This window comes from Macaca mulatta, chromosome 11 (assembly GCF_049350105.2).
Source record: "Macaca mulatta isolate MMU2019108-1 chromosome 11, T2T-MMU8v2.0, whole genome shotgun sequence".
NCBI lineage: Eukaryota > Metazoa > Chordata > Mammalia > Primates > Cercopithecidae > Macaca > Macaca mulatta.
The window spans coordinates 99,310,679-99,332,861 of NC_133416.1; the positions used below are offsets into that span (position 1 = coordinate 99,310,679).

Below are 22,183 nucleotides of genomic sequence, written 5' to 3' on the forward strand. Positions count from 1 at the left end.
AAAAACATATGTATCTTGGGAAAGAAAATAATGACACCTCATAGACAATAACTGTTATGAGAAGAATTGGGATAAATTTAAAAATTACAATGCTAGATTGAGTTTAAACAAGATTATAAAAGACAGAGATCTGATTTATTCACCAACTTTGACTGTTAAACCCCAACATGACGGGGCTCCTATCTTAACAAAACCTGCCCATTATCTCAGCTTTATAAATCCTACCACATAGAAGACAGCAGAGATTCTGCATCTGGAAAATGAGAAAATATAAATATGTTTTTCAGGGCATCATTGAAGAATCAAAGAGAGATAATTTATATAAAAGCAACCTGAAAACTATAAAATGCATATGTCATAGCTATTATTATACTTATAAAGAGAGTTATGAGTTCTCAATAAATACTGGATGCTATTATGTGAAAACAAAATATAGTATAATGTTCAAAAGAAGTTATATTTGTGCACCACTTAAGAGTTTACAGGGAATTTTTATATGTATTATATCTGTTCACTCTCATACCATCTTTGAAGGAAAACAGGCAGGCAGCCAGTTATGTTTGTTTACCAAGAATAACTCTGAAGCTCAAGATAACATACATGGCAAAGCCAACACTAAAGCATTCATTTTCTTTTGTGATCTCAGACCATGGCTCTTTTATGCTTCCTTTAATAAAAGAAATATACATGTATGTTACCTTGAGCTTTAGTCTCTAAACTTAACTTCGCTGTCCTTATCTTTCTTCACTGTCCATATCTCAAACTAGATAGTATGAGCTAGCTCCCCTCCTTTTTAAGTGAAAAGCATCTCAGAAATATGGAAGAAGCAGCAAATCAGTGCCACTCCCACAACATCTCACATACTATCTTCCAGGGAGAACTCAAACTAGAACCATTTATTTCAGGTAAGGCTTTGTGTCCAGAAGGCCATCATACCACTTAGCTATGCTGCAAAACAAAGCCTCTCAAAACTAAGTGGCTTCACAAGTCTACTATCACTCACAAGTTTATGGCTCAGCTGAGCAGTTCTGGTCTCATCTGAGCTCCCTTGTGCATCGGTGGTCAGCTGTGGCTTGAGTAAGCAGCTCTGTTGCTCTTGGTTGTGCTTTCACACATACTTGTGGATGGTTAGGTGTAGGCTGCTCTAAGTTGGCCTCCTCTGGGACAAGAGGTCACTTGTGAGCATTCATCCTCCAGGAGGCTACCTCAGGTTGTTTTTATGGCAGCAGCAGGATCCTGAGAGAAGTAATAAAAGTGAGTATAGCCTCTGGAGACCTGGGCGTAGAGCTGGCATGTTGTCCCTTCCACTGCATTCTATTGGTAAAAGCAAATCACAGACCAGTCCAGAGTCAAGGACTGGGGAAAGAAATTCCACTTTTTGATATGATAAGGTGCAAAATCACTTAGAAAAGGGAATGGATGGATATGAGAAGAATTGGAGAATTCGGGTTGTCATTGCAAACATTCTACTGTAGCCATTTTTATATCATGGAAGGGGGAACCCTAATGTCAGCACACTTGTTATGCATTTGCAGGGATTAGTTGTCGTCTTCAGCATGTTACTCAAGCAAGGAATTTGGTAATAAATCATAATAATGTATTTCTAATGCATCTTGGTATTCCCAGCACCTAGCATAGCATCAGACAAATTCTAAGTATTCCATAAGAAATAATAACGACAAAAGAAATGGGAGTGGAAAAATTACTCTACTAGAAACCAGGGAATCCGCTGTAGCACAATTCACACAGGACAAATCCCCTGTGCAACTTTGGAAGGGAGTGATTTTGCCTCACTAGGATTTCAGGAGACCGAGTTAACCTGGACATTCTCTAAGTTCTTTCTTTTCTTCTTAAATTTCAAAATAATAAGGTTGTAAGAACTCTAGAAATTATGTAGATCCCACCAGTCATTAGCTACATGGGGAGACTGAGACTAGGAAAGCGAATCACTTAGCTTAAAAGCACAGATGGTTCGTGCCAGAGATTAGAACTCAGAGCTCATGACTCCCAGCCCAGTACCCCATGCGCTACTCGAACACATTTTTACTCAGAGCGTACTCTGTGAGCCAATAGCATCCACATCCCTTGAGAGCTTGATAGAAATGCAGAATCTCAGAGCCTATCCCAGACCTATTGAATCAGAATCTGGATTTTTTTACAAGCTCTCAGATAATTAATATGTGTATTAAAGTTGGAGAATCTCTTTGTCTCCTAGTAAAAATGCTTAAGGGCTGAAAAACTAAAATAATGTATTTTGTTAGGGGAATGTTCCGTTGCATATCTTAACACCAAAACCATTTTTTCTCTGCCTCTCTCACTAATTCATTTAACAAATATCTCCTGAGTGTTTACTCTATATGAGGTGTTATACAAACATAAAGGGAAAGTTCTTGCCCTCCTGGAGCTCACACTTCACAGGGAAGTCAAAGCTCCTTCCTCTTTTCCTGCATCCTCCTTTCTCCCTCTGTGCCCTCCTTTTGCTCTTTACCTTCCCAACCTCCTCTCACTTCCTATTGTAATAATTCCTGACTAGGATCTCATTTCTGAAGTCGTTGGTTTAAGAGCAAAGCATTTTATTCATTTGAAATTCCAATTTCAGAATAGTGATTTAAAATGTTGGAAAAATTTGACTTGGCTCATTTCCAAGCAGCTTACATTATAATATCAGCATGACCCTAAAACCGTGTATAAAGAAGACTAAAGCACTCTGAACACTTTGTGGGGAATTCTCTATGAATACAGTACAGGTTAGTCATACACTTTAGTTTTAATTTTTTTCTAATTAAGTCTTTTCTCTAGGAAGATACAAGGTTGGAAAGCTGAGATACTGGAAAGCTGAGATACAATGAAGAGATTTTTTTTTCCTGAAATATTTAGCCAGCACATCTGCATGTATAATAAAACGTTTATTTTCTCATCGAGAAGGAAAGGAAAAATGTTAAATATCAACAGATTATTTTCATTCAAGAATCTTGTATGAAACACAGACAAACAGAAATCTAGTAAGTTAACTTTTTTTTTTATTAAAATAATGCCAGATGCAAAGCTAACTATTTTCTGGTGAGTAATGCAGGATGGAGTCTTTGCAATAAACAGCTGGACCACAAGTCATGGTGATGTGATGCTGCTCAGTTTCGCTGAGGCTTAGACGCCTGGCATTTTAACTTCGACTGTTTGAAAGTATTACACCTTTCTTTTTTCGCACTCTCTCACAGTTCTAAAAAGCTCTGAACTCATTTCATTCTTCTTTTCTTCCCTTGTCTTCTCTCTCTTCAAAGATATTTCATGATGATTCTGCTTTTCAAAATCAAGACTGCTTGAACTTTAGCTGAGAGTAATGAAATATCAATCTTTTGCACAATGGCAACTACATCCCTTTTCTGCTTTCTTGGGATAGTCAGAATAGCAACTGCCCAGAGTGAACAATGGGACTACTTCTCAGTTCTGAGGGATTGGCTGTTGCTGAACAGCAGTGCATAGAAATAATCCTTGGCAATCCCATGGGTGACATTTCTCATTCCTTATCACCCATGCTGCACACAGCCGGAACTTGATAAGACACCCAGAAAGAAGATAATGGCTGCTATCAAGCTGTCTAGGTAGAAATAATAATAATAATCTGTTTATGGAAGAGCAGCTGTCCTATTGTTTTGCATTTCATGAAATCTCAGAGTCAGAACCCTCTCTCCCATGCCAGCCCCATCCCCATTTCTCATGCCAATCCAATCACTTTGGGATTTTAATGATGGGCATTTTATTCCCTGATCTTTTGATACAATAGACAAGGATGCATGTAAATCTCCCATAATCATATCCAGTCACAGGATGTGCTTAAAAGACTAGAGAAGAGACATTGTATTGGAAGATTTGAAAGCTGGGAGGACTTTGTAATGAATATAGGCAAGACTGGTATTCCTTTTTAAAATATGCACAAAATCCAGAATTACTGCAAATGAATAGTTCAGTTGTCATTCCAGTCTGTAAGCTTAACCCCCCAGGGTTAAGGTAGGTAGGTCTCAATTTCTCAAAGTGAAGCCCCAAAGAATTGTGACACTGTGGTTGCCAACAAGGCGGGTCACAGCTATGTTCACTGCTTTTTATTTGTACTGAACAGAATAGCCAAAGGCTTAGGAGCAGCCTGGGAGTAATGTCATTGTTCTCCTTTCTTTTGAGCCAGATTGCTCTCCTGGCTAGGGAAATATGCGGTCACTTTATTTACCAGTGTTCAGATCACGCATTCCCTTCATCACTGTCACCTTCACAGAGGGCAGTCTGTGGATGTTACTTTCCTGTCTTTATCTGTCCACCTATCTCTGGAGAAAAAAATTAGGCAGCCATGCCCCTCAGGGTGAAACAAACAATTGAAAAGGAGCAAATATGTCAGTTTCTTTTTGCCTCCATTCAATACTCAACCACAGCCAAACTTACATTTTCGTTTCTAGAGAGGCTAGACACCTTCATTCCTAAAACAGTTATCCCACAAGGGTCCCACCATTGCAGAGAGCAGCAGGCCCGTGTTGTCTTTGTTTCTCTTTACTGAGGCTTCCTAGAAGTCATCACAACCTCCAATTTACCCGGGCTGAGCTCACTTTCTCCCTGTGACTCCTTTGAGTTAGGCATGGAAATAGCTAAAGGAGAACAAAGAGGAAAAATATATGGGCTTGGTCAGTGGAGAAACAGCCTTGAAGAACTTCCCACTAACTAGCTACAGATGTCTCCTTTGCACCTGAACAAGTCTACATCTTGTCCTACAAAACAAAGTCACACCCAGCTGAAGTCTCTCTCTCCCTCCCTCCCAATATACCTCCCTCCCTCTCTCTCTCTTTCTCCTCTGCAGCCCCTACCTTTCCTCTCTCTGCTGAGTGAATATCCCACACCCCAGAGGCATAGTTCGACCACGACTTGCCCTATGAGGCCTTCTTCTATCCTCTCCCACTTCTCCCACCCCATAAGAGAATGAGTTAATCATGGTATTTTGTATATAGCTATATTATAGCCTTTTATGTTCTGCATCATATGCCTTTCTCGCCAACCAGAATGAATTCCAATAAAGTAGGTAAATGCCTTTGTATCATGTTATTCATCTTTGGGAAGGCAATTTAACAAAGTGAATAAGGAATTGGGTTTTGCATCAGACAGATCTGAACGCGAATCCTAGCTCTGACATTAACTAGCTGCATGCCCTTGAGTTTTCTGGAACTCGATTTACTAATGTATAAAATGGGGCTATTTCATAAAGGTTTTTAGGTAACTGAAATATATGTATGTAAAGTATTTGGCATAATGTTGATATGCAATATGTTCATAATTAATGGTAGCTATTATTATAATTAATTATAATTAACTTGATATTATCAGCCTCTCATAATAAATTATCAATAAATACATATTGAAGGATATGGTAAAAGAACAAATGAAATACACATACTATATATACATATGCATATATACACATACTGTATATACATACACATGACAGTGCATATACATAATCATCCTTCCGTGACAAATTGCATTGCTCTCTGCTTCTCTGAGCTCTCAAAATGCAATCAGTGGACCTACAGAGGGTATATGAGAGAAGGGAAGAAACTGATCACAAAAGAGTTTGCAGGCAATGCTCTTTTAGTGGTTGTACTGTAAGCAATGACCTCATGAAGCACATAGGTTTCCCTCTTGCGTGCCAAATTTGCCACCCTCCTTCTGACACCTGGGCAAAAACAGAAAAACATCATCCAACCCTTGGATGATGATGTTGATAATGATGATGATGATGACGATGATAGCTAACATTTACTGACCAGCTTCTATGTGTCAGTCCCTCTCTACTCTCCCACAATAGCCATGGGTTAGGTAACATTGTTTTAATTTTACAAATAATGCAAATGTGACCTCAAGAAATTAAGAAATTATTTTAGTTTATTCTGAAAATGGGTAGATGTTTCAGGATCCAAACCACCACAAGAAGGTAGCAAGAGCTGGGTGCTTCTCATCCATGACCAGGCAGGCTAACAAAGGGAAAAGCAGAGGTGATCAGGTCTGTGTCCGCTTGCCGGAATGAATCATGGCAGAATTCAGGAAGCAAGGAGATGTGGCCTTTGACTTGCACTTCCTTCTCCCAGTAGTCGTTTTTTTTTGTTTTTTTTTGTTTTTTTTTTGCGCAAGTCATTATAAATCACCTGGTCTCACACCATGAAGGACTGTAAAGTCCTGGAAATGTCTGGATTCAGACTTGGCATTTTCCCTCCTAAGACACCAAAGGGGTTAATGTCTGGCCAGTAATCAAAGTCTGGCAGCTTCTACTCCACACATAATAGGCATTGTTGCTCCTCAGAGTTTGTCTGTTTTTTCTGGCAGGCGTTACTGTGTGGAACCAATTCTAAAACAGAAAAGGAAAGAGTCAATCTGCATTTTTTATGCACACATGCAACAAAACATAAGGCTGGTCATAGAACTGTTGTTTTGCTAGATTTCCAGGAAAGTTTTTGGCTTACTATTGAGAGATGACTTATTGACTTAAAATTCATCTATTTCTACCCCTAAAGGGAATTCATTTATGTATGTAAGTGAGACACACATAATATCCTAAGGTGCTGCCTTCTCTCAGATATGAAGCAACACATTACAACTGTATTAGCTGATAAGTGAACTGTGGCTGGCCCATCCATCTGCATAAAATCCATTTGTGTGACGTTATTAATGTGCATGCTCATCAACCTTCCCAGGTCACTTGCAGTCTCAGGATATGTTTGTCACTCCCACCTGATGGGCCCCCAGATGTTTCCATCTGAAGCCACGTGAATATGTCTTACTAAGTCACCAATACAACAAAATCCCATTACAAAACACCCACCTCTATTCCAGTGGAAAAGGCCAGGTTTTCTTTTTCTTAAATTTCCAATCTGTCACGAATCAACACTTTTGTATAAACCAAAATCATGCACTTAGATGTCAAAATAAAACACTTAAGATGTCAGCAGCATTCTTAAATTGTTATAAAAGTTTCTAAATAGTTACTCATAATTTCTGTACTCACCTTGTCATGAACCAGTAACAAGTGGTTTGCAGGTCAAACTCGTCCATGAACCACACTTTGCTAGACCACTTTCTAGATAAAAGTTTCCAAACTTTTTCTATCAAGGATGAGAGGGCAAATATTTTAGGATTTGCAAGGCATGACTCAATTCTGCTGTTGTAATATAAAAGCAGCCAGAGACAATAAGAAAATTAATGCACTGTGTTCAATAAAACTTTATTTATAAAAGTATACCACATGCCAGATTTGGCCCACCAGCTATAGTTCACCAACCCTTGGATGATGATGTTGATAATGATGATGATGTTGATAATGATGATGATGATGACGATGATAGCTAACATTTACTGACAAACTTCTATGTGTCAGTCCCTCTCTGTTCTCCCATTATAGCCCTGGGTAAGGAAACATTGTTTTAATTTTACTAATAATGAAAATGTGACATCAAGAAATTAAGAAATAATTTTAGTGTATTCTGAAAATAGGTGGATGTTTCAGGACCCAAACCACTGTCCATAGGCTCATACTATACCACACATATATAATGAGTGGGGCATCTTTTTCACAATTAATGAAAAAGTTTACAAATATTAGTATAATCTTGGTCATCTTCTTCCCTTTATCTCCCCACCCATCATCCACCTCAACAGTACTAAGGTCTTAGTGAACAATCATTTCAAAGAGTCTGTATATGGAGCCAGAGGCAGGCATGAATACAGTCTAAAACAAACACACTCATTCAAACATACATTTGTTCATTCAACAAATATGTGTTGGGTGCTTACTCTGTATCAGGCATGAATCCAAGCAATGGGGCTATAAAAGTGAACAAAACACACAAGAACCTGTCCTTAAAAAGCTTACATTCTAGTATGAGGAAGTAGACAATAAGCAAATAAATATATTATGTTGGGTGTTAGGAGTCAGGGTTCGAAGAAAAATAAAGCAGAGTAAATAAGAGAATAGAGAGTGACAAGGTGCTTCTTTTTAATCTAACTCTTTTAATATCTCTTCTTCACCAACTAAGATATGTACACTCCCAGCAGAGCTGTACTTTCAAGTGTATCTACTAGGTATAAGCACATATTTATAAGATGTTTTTGTACCTTATTTGTACCAGTTATTTTCACCATAATTGTATAGAAAAAGACACTGAGAAAGAAACTATTTCATTAATTCATGCTGCAAATATTTATTGAGCACCTATGTTGGGCCAGGTGATATTTTTAAAACAGGGAATCCAACAGTGAGCAAAATGGATACAGCTGCTTGCTCTCATGGACTTCTGTCATAGGCAGGAGAGTGGGAAAATGAACAAAAAACATAATAAACACACATTAGAAGGTGATATGTAAAATGGAGAAAAGAAACGCACAGCAAGATAAGGAGATCAGGAGTACAGAGGAGAAACGAACAGGTTATAATTTAAAATAGTTTAACAACTTTCCCTTGATCAGGTAGTATGCAACTAAAATAACCCCCATTTGAAAATCAAGCCCTGGTTTTTAGTTCACTCATTCCTACAGTCAGTGTGTCATCAACTAAAAGAAAACACAGGATGTTTTGTGTTGAATGTTCTATTTAAGTCCATAGAAAGAAATGTTATTCTTTCAAAGTCATTTTTGCCCTTCCCTTTCCCTTGCTTCAGAAAAAAATATTAGGGAGCTGGCAGCTGAAACAATGTAGGGATGGGAGAGGGGAAAGGAAGGAAAAACTAAAGGCCAACATTCACGCCGGGTGACTGTTTTAACAAGGATGTAGCTGTGGTCCAGCCCTCCTGGATCCCAGGACGACCTTGCTAAGAAGCCCACAAAAGCAGTGAGGACAGACAGTGAGCATTTTCCATTAAATGTGGCATTCACTTTTTTCAAAAAGTAATGAGATGTTAATATAGATTTGAATTTTACTCAGATTTAATCTGGGAACAGAGTATTTTTCTGCAAATGTGAAATTTTTCTAGGCTTTTAGGAATATGTCATCCGTATAAAGGCTAACTACTGTTTTACATATAAAACTGCCATTCTTCATTGGTTTTTCAGGAAAGAAAACATCTGATGATACAATGAAATATTATTGCAAAGATTTCTTACTTTCTTGTGAACATTAATGGTTTCTGAGGGTATTTTAAAAATCAAACTAAGAAGAATGCTTATAAGCTTAAGGCAAGGATTACGGAATTTCAGTTAATAAATCAAGAAAACAGACATAGCAAATCTATTTCTTGATAATGGTAATAATTTAAGAGATCTCAACAAATTCTTAAAAATATCATGTAGACTTAGTGCTAGAAATTCCAATAGCAGTAATTCTGCCTCAAATCAAAAGGCGTTCAAAGTTAAGACTGCATACCCAGAAAAAAATAGTTAGTAACTACCACACTCTGCTGCCAGCAATAACAATACTATTATCTCAGATGTATTGTGTTGACAGCTACTGTACATCAGGCATTTTTCTTAAATCCTTTTACAGACTGTAAAATAAATACTTCAGCAAACCCTTACCATAGCCATGTGAGAGCGATATTGTTCCCATTTAACAGATGACAACCTTGGTTTAGAAATGTGAAATAACTGCCCAAAGACATACAACAACTAATACTGAAATCTAATCCACATGTGTCTGATTCTGAAAGCAGCACCTTGGCCCATATTTTCTCCCTTCTTTTTTTTTTCCTCTGCATTACTTTTTCCCCATATAGTCTTCCAAAACTATGTGCTTATTTTACAATTTAAAAAAATTTGGAGAATATAATTTTTACATATTTACTACATCTACTTGATTCACCAATCAATGTATTCTGTAAACCTCAGGAAAGAAGTCCTCTGGGTTGTTACAGGGCGGGCTGGATCCTGGGAGTCACTATTATCTCTCTTGGTTAAATCAAGCTGTTTTCTACATGACTAGTTTATCTAACAATTCGTTGGTCAGACATCAGATAGGAACGCTCCCGCATCCTCAATCCACTTCCTACCCACCCCCCACACCTAGAATTCTCTAAAGGCCACTAAAAATAAAAAAGACAACATCAGAATTAGCATTTGGCGGAAATTAGGAGACTAGCAACAGAATTCCCTAAACCTCCTTTGTTCAAGTCTGACTTTCGTATTCCTTAGAGAAAACAAAGGCAAAACCCCTTAAAATTGTGTTTGGGGGATGGACCTTTCCTGCAAGCTTGATATTTTCCTTCTGTGCATATATTTGGATGTCTTAGCATGTGTTTATAACATATAATCCCATTATTAAATATACAGAATAATAAGAAAATATATTGGAAAGAGGGAAAACTATTTACTCAAAGGATTTTTTTACATTAAAATATAAATCTCTACTGCATTCTTTTGCAAAGTAAATTGCTAGGAACTGTGAGATACCCATTTTTCTTTCTAACTCAGACCCGACAGGCAGACTGGGAAACTAAGCAACCTATGGCAAAGGCAGAAGGAAGGTGTGCAATGAGGAAATTGGGTAGCCCAGCTGTTATTCTAATGGGCTCTCCTCAAAACCATTGGCCCAAAATGTCTTAAGTGGATTTCCATTTACAAAAATTAAATGTTCCCATTTTTAAACTCACATATATAACCTATAGAAAGATCTGCCTAGGTAGTAAACTTGAATATGTGTATCAATGAATGAGAACATTGGTCTATGGATGTCAAGTCTGGTATGTATCAGAAGCTCTTGGAGTGGTTTTTAACTTAGATAATTTGGGCACTACAGCTGAAAATTCTGATTTAGTGGATCTGGGAGGAATTCAGGCATGGGCATTTTAACAAGTCCTTCCCAATCCACCCATATCCAACCACCACGTACATACATACAAGTGATTCTGAAACACACCTAATTATAGGCTATTTAATGGAAAATGGTGGATAGTTCCTCTATGTTGAGGGAGACAAAGAAGATATTCCACAGCACAACTTGGAAGAAAGGAATCATTCCTGACTTGTCCAAGATGGTAACTAAATGTATATGCAATCTTTATAAGGAGAAACCGATGTCTACAGCTCCTTAACATAATGCATTTGGTTTATAAAGTGTATTTGATTTAAAATTTTAAAGGCTACTGAAATTCATCTCTTGAAACTGTCTCTCGCTTACATAACCTTAGCCCTGTTCTTACACTACCTAGCCCATTATCTTTATTTCTATTATTGTAGTTTCTGACATAATTTCAGATGAAGATCAATAGATGCTTCTAAGGGGAAAAATGAAAAACATTAGCTCTTCTCAATGCTCATTAAATTCATATGCAATATCAAATGCACTATCTTGGTCAGCTGGGGCTGCCATCACAAAATACCATAGACTGGGTGGCTTGAACAACAGACATTTATTTCTCAGGGTTCTTGAGGCTGAGAAATCCAAGATCAAGATACTGGCCAATTTGGTTTCTCAGTGAGGGCTCTCTTCCTATATTGTGGACAGTCATCTTCCCACTGTATCTTCACATAGTCGGAGGTCTGGAGGCAGGGCTCAGAGGGGAGGGGGGGAGAGAGAGAGAGAGAGAGAGAGAGAGAGAGAGAGAGAGAAAGAGAGAGCAAGCACTCTGATCTTTGTTTCCTCTTCTTACAAGGACACTAATTCCATCATGAGAGCTCCACCCTCAAGACTCCTAAATCTAATTACCTAAAGGCTGCATATCCAAATACCATTACCCTGGGAATTAGGGCTTCAACATATACATTTCAGAAGGATACAAACAGTCTATAACATGTACAAGGATAAACATTATATTCTTCAGAGAAGAGGCCATAAGCACCAGCCTATACATTGATATGCCAGGCCATTGTTCTCCCTCAAATGAATCATTCCCAGTGAGAATGTTAACTTATTTGGAAGAATGTGAATCAATCTTATTTTCAAAAGAAAGATGCCAATGTCAGTTTCCACTATATCAATAATCAAGTATTTGTAGAAACAGAATGCTAACAAAGAATAAAATTCAAAAATCCAGCATCCAAGTTATTAACTTGGTGACAGTTGCTTAGTTGGTGACATCAACTGTTCAAAGGGAAGCAGGGAAAAATGACTGAAGTTATTCAACCATCTCTGAAATCTGTAATTCTGTCTATGAATTAGCCACTCTACTTCATGCTTCATTGCATACTTTTTGGAGATAGGTAATCTTTCTGATTTAATTTATTTCTCTGAGTTTAGATACTCTTTAGAACATATTTTATGGAAGTACTATAAAGGCAAGTAAACTTAAAAGACGTTTCTATTTATACATGCCAAGGGTAGAACAGTTTTCTTCTCCCCCTATATTTCCATTAGCTAATACTTCAAAAAGTCTGTGAAATAGCATATATTCTGTCATTTTATTATCTGCTTGCTCCCCTCCAACCATCATGGGAAAGATTTTAAGTACAGACATGCTATCAGATCTCCACTCCTGGAAATAAGGAGTTTCTGCAGTGAATAGCAGTTACATTCTAATTATATTAATTCAGGCTGCAATTTCTTTGAAATATAAAGGACCTGCTGTCGGGGTGGTGTGGACAATGGAGGCTGAACATGTCAATGACATGACAAATTCCTCGAGCAGAGTGCCAGATGTATTGTTGCCCAGGATTCTTTTCTGAGAGCAAATTCAGTAAGCACTATCAGTGTCAACTCTGGAGTAAGGAATTGGTTCATTTGTTATCTTTCCAAGTTGCAGGTACATCTGCCAGAAGAGTCTGCCAACAGATGAATTGGTAATTAAAATCATTTCCGTGGTTCTAGGGAGTGATGCAGAAATTGTCTCGCTTTTATTTCTTTCTTTTCCTGTGCAGAGGAAAAAATACTTTGGTGAATATTGATATGAATTTACCATGGGCAGTACTAGAATTATGTGATTCATGAGTGCCTCACTATCCACATTCGTACATGATCACCTTTGCTGGGATTTTTTCATTTAAGCTTTTCTTATAGAATTTTAAATTTCCATTCTTTGCCAGTTCTGTATGTTAGAAGAGTACTTCATCTTATAAGTTCTTTGCAGATATAGCAATACCTAATACAGGTCAAATACACCTAATAATAGCACTCAATTTAAGAAAAGGTAATATTGTATCCCTTCCCTATTCTAGCTACTATGCCAAAATAAATAATAAATAATAATGTTGATAAATTAAAAATGTTGATAATTTAACTAAAATTAAAAATATATTAGAGAATACAAAGCAGGTGCTAGTGTAGTACCTGCTCATAGTAGTCACCTAACAAATATCATTTTGCCCTTCTTTTTTGTCCAGAAAGATACTGCTTTGCCATCTGCATATCGATACCACATCATCATCATCATCATCACAATAATGAAAACAAAATAAACTAACATTTATTGACCATTTCCTATGAGCAATCTAAGCATTTTATATGTATTCATTTATTTTATCCTTACAAAATTCTGCTTTGTATCCTTGTTGTACTATTGAGGAGGATCAGCCAAAGAGAAGTAACTTGCCCACACTGACACCACTAGGAAGTATCAGACCTAGAGATTTGACCCAAGCAGTCTGAATCTCAAGCACTCAAGCTTAACTACTTTCCAATAATGTCACACAAGACCATATAAATAAATTAACTACAATAATTTTCCCAAATTGTGCAATAGCCATTAATTAACTGACTTGTCTTTTAATACTCATTTGCTTACTCTTTTTTTCTTTACTTCCTCTTTTCTTTCTCCCCTTCCTTCTTGTTCTTTTGTGTGTGTGTGTGTATAAAGATATATATATATATAAAGATATATATATATGTAGAGAGAGAGAGAGCTGCTTCTCTTTTTTAGCAACAAAGCAAGGTTTTCTACCATCCTCAGAGACTCAGAGGAGTCTCTATGAGAACTACTAAATAGAAAATACCGTTCTAAAATTAAATTTTTAATTGTTTTATGGATTACTTTGTTTAAAACTAGACAACAAAGTAGATTTATAAACATTGGTGACCTATGAGTTTACCATCAAGTTATTAGGATATGTGTGTAAACATATATGGATATGTGTATGTATGTACAGACACATATATAGCTGTATATATACACACATATAATAGAGCATTGGAACACATCAAATATGTTTAAATATGTGAGTTCTTAGTGGTCTTAACAGAAACAACAACTAATGTTTATTTAGAGGAGAAAACCAACTCATTATTCTGCAAACTGGTAGATGAGGTAAAGAACAAAACATTGATCCTGGGTTTTGTTACTTTAGATACAAATAGGAAATGGGGAGGGGGAGAAGTTTCTCCTTACAGAAATACCCCAGAGAATAAATGAAGAATGAATCGTTAGTGGATACATGTTATTTTGTATTTGTCAAAACCTATGGAATGTATAACATCAAGCGTGAACCCAAAGAAAGGATGGACTTTGGGTGATAATAATGTATACACCCATCAATTGTAAACAGCTTACCACTCTAGTGAGGAATATCAATAATGAAGGAAGCTATGCATGGGTGGGAGCTGGGGGTATATGGGAATTTTGCATATTTTCCACTCAACTTTGCTGCAAACCTAAAACTGCTCTAAAAAATAAAGTCAATATTTTAAAATCATAAAATGAAGATATTACCACTTTGCAATAGTTACCAAATTGATTAATCCAGGCAAAAATCTTCAATTGTTGTTAACATTTCACACATACACATTTCCACTTATGGAAATATATGCCACTATTTGTGAAGTGGCCAAAACCATGGAAGCAGAATCTGATCTCTAGCCATCACTGTGAATTTACAAGAAGTACGTCGTACAAGATGATGAATATGTTTGAGAACACATTAGCGATGGAATCAAGAAAATTCAAATTATTAGAAAATCTTCAGTTAAAACAATCTCATTTCTCCAATGAGACCAAGAAAAAGGAAAAAAAGGGATCAAGAAAACAAAGCAGAGATGAAGATGGAGCCTAAGGTTAAAACAGACCCTAGAAATATATCAGATAATAATAAATTATGAACCTTGTTTATATCTGGATTTGGCTGTTAAAAAACTAGATGATAAGATAATTGGAGATATGTGTATACTGACTGCATATTTATTGATATTAGTAATTAATGTTTTTAGGTATAATAATGATATTTTGTTTTAAAGAATCCCTATCTCTTAGAGACCCAAACTGAAAGATATATAGATAAAAAGAAATTAATGCTTAGAGCTTTGCCTCAAAATAATGGGAAAAAGACCCAACTATATGCTGCATACAAGAAATTCATCTTATCTGTAAAGGGTTACACAGGTTGAAAGTGAACGAGTAGAAAAAGATATTGCAAGTAAATGGAAACCAAAAGGAAGCAGGAGCAGCTATACTTATATCAGACAAAATAGACTTCTAGTCAAAAGCTGTAAAAAGAGACAAGCAAGAATGTTACATAATAACAAAAGAATTAATTCAGCAAGACAATAAAACAATTGTAAATATATATGCACCCCACACTGGAGCACCCAGATATATAAAGCAAATATTATTAGACCTGAACAAAGAAATAAATCCCAATACAATAGTTGGGGACTTCAACAATTCACTTAGCATTGGGCAGATCATCTAGACAGAAAATCAACAAAAAACATCAGATTTAAACTGCGCCATAAATCAGATGGACCTGACAGACATTTACAAAACATATCATCCAACAGTTACAGAATACACATTCTTTTCATCAGTACATGGAATTCTCCTGTAGTGCCTATATATTAAGACTCAAAACAAGTCTCAAAAAATATTTTTTAAATTAAATTATACCAAGTATCTTATCTGACCATAACAGAATGCAACTAGAAATCAGTAACAAGAGGAACACTTGAAACTGTATGAATGCATGGAAATTAAACAACCTACTCTTAACTAATAGATGAAGGAAGAAATTAAAAATGAAATTAGAAAATTCCTTGAAACAAATGAAAATTGAAATACAACATCCCAAAACCTATGCAACACAGCAAAAGCAGTTTTAAGACAAGTTTATACAATAAATACCTACCTCAAAAAATTAGAAACATTTCAAATAAATAACCTAATGATGCATCTCAAGAAACTAGAAAAGCAAGAACAAGTCAAACCTAAAATTAGTAGAAGGAAATTATAAAGATCAGAACAGAAATTAATAAAATTGAGACTAAGAAAACACAATTTTAAAAATCAACCACAAAAAAAGTTGACTTTTCAAAAAGGTAAACAAAAGTCTCCCAACAACAACAACAACTCCAGGACCGGATGATTCCACTGCTGAATTCTACCAAAGTCTTACAGAAGAATTAATACCAATTCTCTCAAACTTTTCAAAAAAATTGATGCAAAGGGAGTTCTTTCTTACTCATTTCATGAGACCAGCATAACCCTGATACCAAAACCAAACAGGAACACATACACAAAAAGAAAATTACAAGCCAATATCCCTGATGAACAGAGACATAAAAATCTGCAACAAAATATGATAAACAGAATTCAACAATACATCAAAAAGATAATACACCATGATCAAATGGGATTAATCCCAGGGATGCAAGGATGGTTCAACATATGCAAATTAATAAAAATGATACATCCTATTAACAGAATGAAGGACAAAAACCATATGATCATTGCAATAGATGCAGAAAAAACATTTGAAAAAACTCAACACCCCTTCATAATAAAAACTCTCAATAATTAGGTATAGAAGGAAGGTACCTCCAAACAATAAAGACCACATGTGACCAACTCACAGCTAACATCAAATTGAGTGGGGAATAGCTGAAAGTAAGAACTGGAACAGGAAAAAGAGGCCCATTTTCATTACTCTTATGTGATATGGTACTGGAAATCCTAGCCAGAACAATTAGGGTAGAGAAAGAAATAAAGGGAATCCAAATAAGAAAGAAGAAATTCAAATTGTCCCTGTTTCCACAAGACATGATCTTACATATAGAAAAACCTAGACTCCACCAAAAAACTCTTAGAACTGATAAACAAATTCAGTAAAGTTACAGGATACAAAATCAATATGTGAAAATCAGTAGCATTTCTATACACAAACAATGAATTAGAAATCAAGAAGGCAATCCCATCTACAACAGCTACAAAATAAAATTAAATACTTATGAATAAATTTAACCAAGGAGGTAAAAAGTCTCTACAAGGAAAACTGCAACACACTAATGAAAGAAATTGAAGAGAATACAAACAAATTGAAAAACATCCCATGTTCACAGATGGGAAGAATTAATATTGTTGAAATGACCAAACTACCCAAAGCAATCTACACATTTAACACAATCCCTATCAAAATACCAATAACATTCTTCATGAAAACAGAAAAAACAATCCTAAATATTGTATGGAACCACACAAGACCTCAACCAAAACAATCGTAAGCAAAAAAAAAAAAAAAAAAAAAAAAACCTGGAGACACCAGACTTTAAAATATACAGTAGATTACAAAGCTGTAGTAAAAAAGCAACATGATAATCACATACGTAGACCAGTGGAGCAGAATAGGGAACCCAAAATTAATCCATATATCTACAGTCAACTGATTCCTGACAAAGGTGTCAAGGACATACACTGGAGAAAGGACAGTCACTTCCACAAATGGTGATGGAAAAACTAGGTACCCATATACAAGAGAATGAAATTAGACCCCCATATATCATCCTACACAAAAATCAACTCAAAATGGATCAAAGACTTAAATGTAAGACCTGAAATTATAAAACTACTAGAAGAAGACATAGGAGAAACACTTCAAGACATTGTTTTGGGAAAATAATTTTTTTTTTTTTTTTTTTTTTTTTTTTTTTTTGTAGAGACGAGGTTTCACCATGTTGCCCAAGCTGGCCTTGAACTCCTGGACTCAAGTGCTAAGATTACAGACATGAGCCGCTGTGCCCAGCCTGGAAACGATTTTATAAATAAGACCTCAAAAGCACACACAACAAAAGCAAAAACAAAATGAGATTATAACTAAAAAGCTTCTGCATAGCAAAGAAAATAATCAATAGAGTGAAAAGATAACCCCCAGAATAGTAGAAAATATTTGCAAACTACTCATCCAAAGGGTATTAATATCTAGAATATACAAGAATCTCAAACATCTCAACAGAAAATAAAAAATCTGATTTTAAAATGGACAAATGATCTGAACAGACATTTCTCAAAAGAAGACACACGAATGGCCAAAAAATGCATGAAAAAATACCCAACATCACTAACCACTAGGGAAATGCAAATCAAAACCACAATGAGGTATCATCTCGCCCCAATTAAGATGGTTGTTATCAAAAAGACAAAAAATAACAAATGCTGGTGAAGCTGCAAAACTAAGGAAACTCTTTTTTTTTTTTTTTTTTTGAGACGGAGTCTTGCTCTGTCGCCCAGGGTGGAGTGCAGGAAACTCTTATACACTGTTGGTGGGAATGTAAACTAGTACAGCCACTGTAGAGAAATGCATGAACTTTCCTCAAAAATCTACAAATAGAACTATCATTTGATCCAGCTATCCCCCTACTGGCAATCATACAAAGGAAAGAAAATCAGTGTATCCAAGAGACATCTGCACCCCCAGAAGCACTATTCTCAATAACGAAGATATGGAATCAATTTAAGTGTCTAACAACAGATGAATGGATGAAGAGAATGTGGTAGGCTGGGCTCAGTGGCTCAAGCCTATAATCCTAACACTTTGGGAGACTGAGGTGAAAGGATTACATTAGGCCAGGATTTCAAAACCAGCCTAGGCAGCATAGAAAGACCCCATCCGTACAGAAGAAAAAAAAAAAGCCAGTCATGATGGTCCAGTCTACTGTAGTCCCAGCTACTCAAGAGGCTGAGGAAGGAGGATTGCTTAAATCCAGGAGCTGGAGGCTTCAGAAAGCCATGATCATGCCACTGCACTCCAGCCTTGGTAACAGGGAAAGACCCTGTCTCAAAAAGTAAAAGAATAGAAAGGAAATGTGGTATATATACATAATGGAATACGATTCAGCCTTTAAAAACAATGAACTCTTTTCATTCATGGCAACATGGATGAAACTGGAAGACATTATTTTAAGTGAAATTAGCCAGGAACAGAAAGTTAAACACCACATGTTCTCACTCAAATGTGGAAGCTAAAAAAAGGCTGATCTCATAGAAGTGAAAAATAGAATAGAGGATGATAGAGGCTGGGAAGAGAAAGGGGAAGAAGGAGGATAGGGAGAAATTTGTATAGCTAAGTACTAAGTAGACAGCTAAGTAGACAGAATAAGTTCTAGTATTCTGTGGCACTGTCGGATGTCAGTTGCCAACAATAACATATTATATAGTTTAAACAGCTAGAAGAAAGGCACTGAAGGCTTCCAATGAAATGAAATGATAAATGTTTGAGATGATGAATGTGCTAATTACCCCGATAGGATCACTATATGTTATACATATCACAGCACCACTATGTACCCCATACATTATTATGTGTCAATTTTTGAAATATTTAAGTAAAAAGTAAAAATAAATAAAAAAATAATGGGGGGAGTAGATGGTGACTGACAAAATTGACCCTGAACAAGTGAAATAAGCATGGATGTTCATTTATTCATCTTCTCTTGTATATATTTGAAATCTTTTACAATAAAAGTTTATATGTAACTTGTAAATTTACTTAACCTGCCAAAGCCTGTTTGCTCATTTATTAAACAGAAATAACAATATCTACCGTAGAGATAATATCTCCTTATAGGTTTTTCTGAAATTTTAAATAGTATATTTAAATCACAAGACACACGGTGGCTGTTAGATAATTTGTGGGGACTCAGTTTGACCTACTTATTGCTGAATTGACTGGTCTGAAATGAGAGAGTTTTTGCACTATTCCTACAGCATAGCAATGCTGGGATGGTGGGCAAGGGACAAAGAGAACCTATGTCCACAGGAGTCACCCTTTCAGGCACCACAAAGATGCTGGTGGAAGATTTTGGATTTTTTGTTTTTAAAAAAGAAAAAAATGTTCAATCTGCAAATGAGTTACTATTTTTGGATTTGTGAACCCTGGAATATGCTAGTGCTGGTAGACACACTGGATTGGCTAAGTGTTTATCAGTCCCAGGCAACTCCAGGTCCAGGTAGAGAAGGTGCAAATATATCTTATCTTCCAAAGTCATTTACTCTGGCTCCACCCTCACTTCCACAGGCAGTTTTCTTTTATGAAATACCAAAAATATCAGATTATCTTCAAAACTAAATAATTCTAAACCTCCCAGTTTCCCCAACTCATTCCAATTCTCCCTGATTATTTTCTTTTTGCTTTGCATTCCTGTACTACTTAGCCTTACCCTAGTTCGCCAAAGACCAAAGTGTAAAGTAAAAAAATTAAAGAGTGAAGTACAGAGGCCCCAAGGCCAGAAAAGATTAGATTGCTCTCAGGCACAGTCTGGTCTCCAAGATGATAAGCCCTGAGTAGTTCTTCTGGTTAGTTTTTCAATGACTAGTTTTCTTGGCTCTCTGGATACTGCTGGAGACTTCAGTTTGTTAAGAGCTGAACCTGGACTTTCTCCAGTTCCTGCCTGCATGTCAATTCATCTTATTTCTAATAAAGCCAATTCTTATTTTTCTAACTTGTTTCCAGTTCTCAAATGTAACTCCAAAGAAAACAGAAAGTAATTAAAATGTCAACACTCTCCTGAAAAAGAACATAAACTCTCTTTGGATTTTCTTCCCACTGGAAATGTTACGTTTCTCCAAGGTGCCTGGCCCCCGTGTGTGGCAACCAGCTGTCACCTGCAGCAGAACCAACCCCTCAGGCAATGCACATAAATCCCCTCTGTTCATTACTCTTGTTTGCATTTCTTCTTCTCCCTTACCGTTTTCCAAACGGAGAGATCCTATCAATGAAGTATTTACGCCTGTCTCTTATAATAGACTAATATCTACGCCAATGTAATATATCCAAATTGTATGCAATATGAAATAAGCTCCAGCAGCAATAAGCTATTTAATCTAACGTGGAAAAAGCAATGTGGAGCCTAACAGCTTAATATTTAGTGCAGTGCAATAAATTAACTGAGAACCATTTTGAATAATAAGAGCTGATTATTCCTTCATTTGGATTGGTTTGGATGGATTATGACTCTCTTCAGAGTTAATCAGGTTTACATGAAACGACTTCTTTTTTAAATGTATTCCATTAAAGAATGAAATAAGGAAGAGCGAACATGTGCCACCATTTTGCGATTTGTGTTTTTGAGGTTAGTCTTTCAGAAGAAAATTCCCCGTTAACAGGCAAACATTGTGACCGTTGTCCCAGGAACTCTTTAATTGGAAAGAAGCCAATATTCGTCTCCCATCTCACCGTTTTTCTACTTTTCCCTGTAGATTCCTGCCATTCCCTTGACTCAATTTTTCAAAGCACTTTTAGTAAAACACTTGGTTTCTTCTTTCCAGTATCACTCCAACCGTGGCCTCTCTCCTCCCCACACCCAATTACTTAGCACTTTGGGGCACATATCAGACTGACCAGCACCACTGGTCAGTGAGTGAAGCAGCTCTATCTAGTGTTACAGCCAGACCTCCCACCAAAGGTCTCCAAAATGCATCAAGAAGTATTAAAACACATGTCAACAACAATGGCTGCAGCAAATCATCATAACTAGCATTTTAGAGAGCTGAGCATGATGCAAGCGCCTTAAAGAGGCATCTGATAGCAACCCCATAAGATAGACATCATCATCATCACCTCTATTTTACAAGTGGAAATTGTGTATGATCAAGATTAACTATCTTGCCAAATTTGCATGGCAAATGAGGGTTTGATTCTGAATAGCATAAAAATCTGTGTAACATGTTATATTATCTGCTGGGGGAAAATTAAAAAACATGTTAGCAAAATAGTGCCTCTCTGTGTCTGCATTACTGTCCAGGGAAAAACAATTCAAAGCGGGTGCCCTACATGCCGTGAGGCCAAACGTTCATAATCACTTAGATGAAGTTATGTGCACAGTACATAGGATACATGTAGGGTCTACCACCTCTGCCCTTTTTAGCGATTTGCATTCCTTTTCTGGATTTATAAACTGCTTGTGGTTAGGACATGTATTTTCTACATAATAGGACATGAGTGTGGTATAATGTCTGAGTCAGAAAATCCTAGGTTTTTGCGTTTTCTTGTTTGTTTGTTTGCTTTTGAGACAGGGCCTCACTCTGTCCCCCAGGCTGGA

The 22,183-nt window shown here is 36.5% G+C and overlaps 1 long non-coding RNA gene across 1 annotated transcript in view; it reads right to left on the minus strand.

Moving 5' to 3' along the window:
• Positions 1-2,893: 2,893 nt before the first annotated feature.
• Positions 2,894-22,183, minus strand: part of LOC107000966 (uncharacterized) — a 39,371-nt gene continuing 20,081 nt past the window's right edge. Inside the window, exons 2-3 of the long non-coding RNA XR_013400701.1 lie at positions 5,471-12,799; positions 2,894-4,628 (exon numbers count right to left, since the gene is read on the minus strand). This is a non-coding gene — a long non-coding RNA (uncharacterized LOC107000966). The remainder of the gene's footprint in view (positions 4,629-5,470; positions 12,800-22,183) is intronic.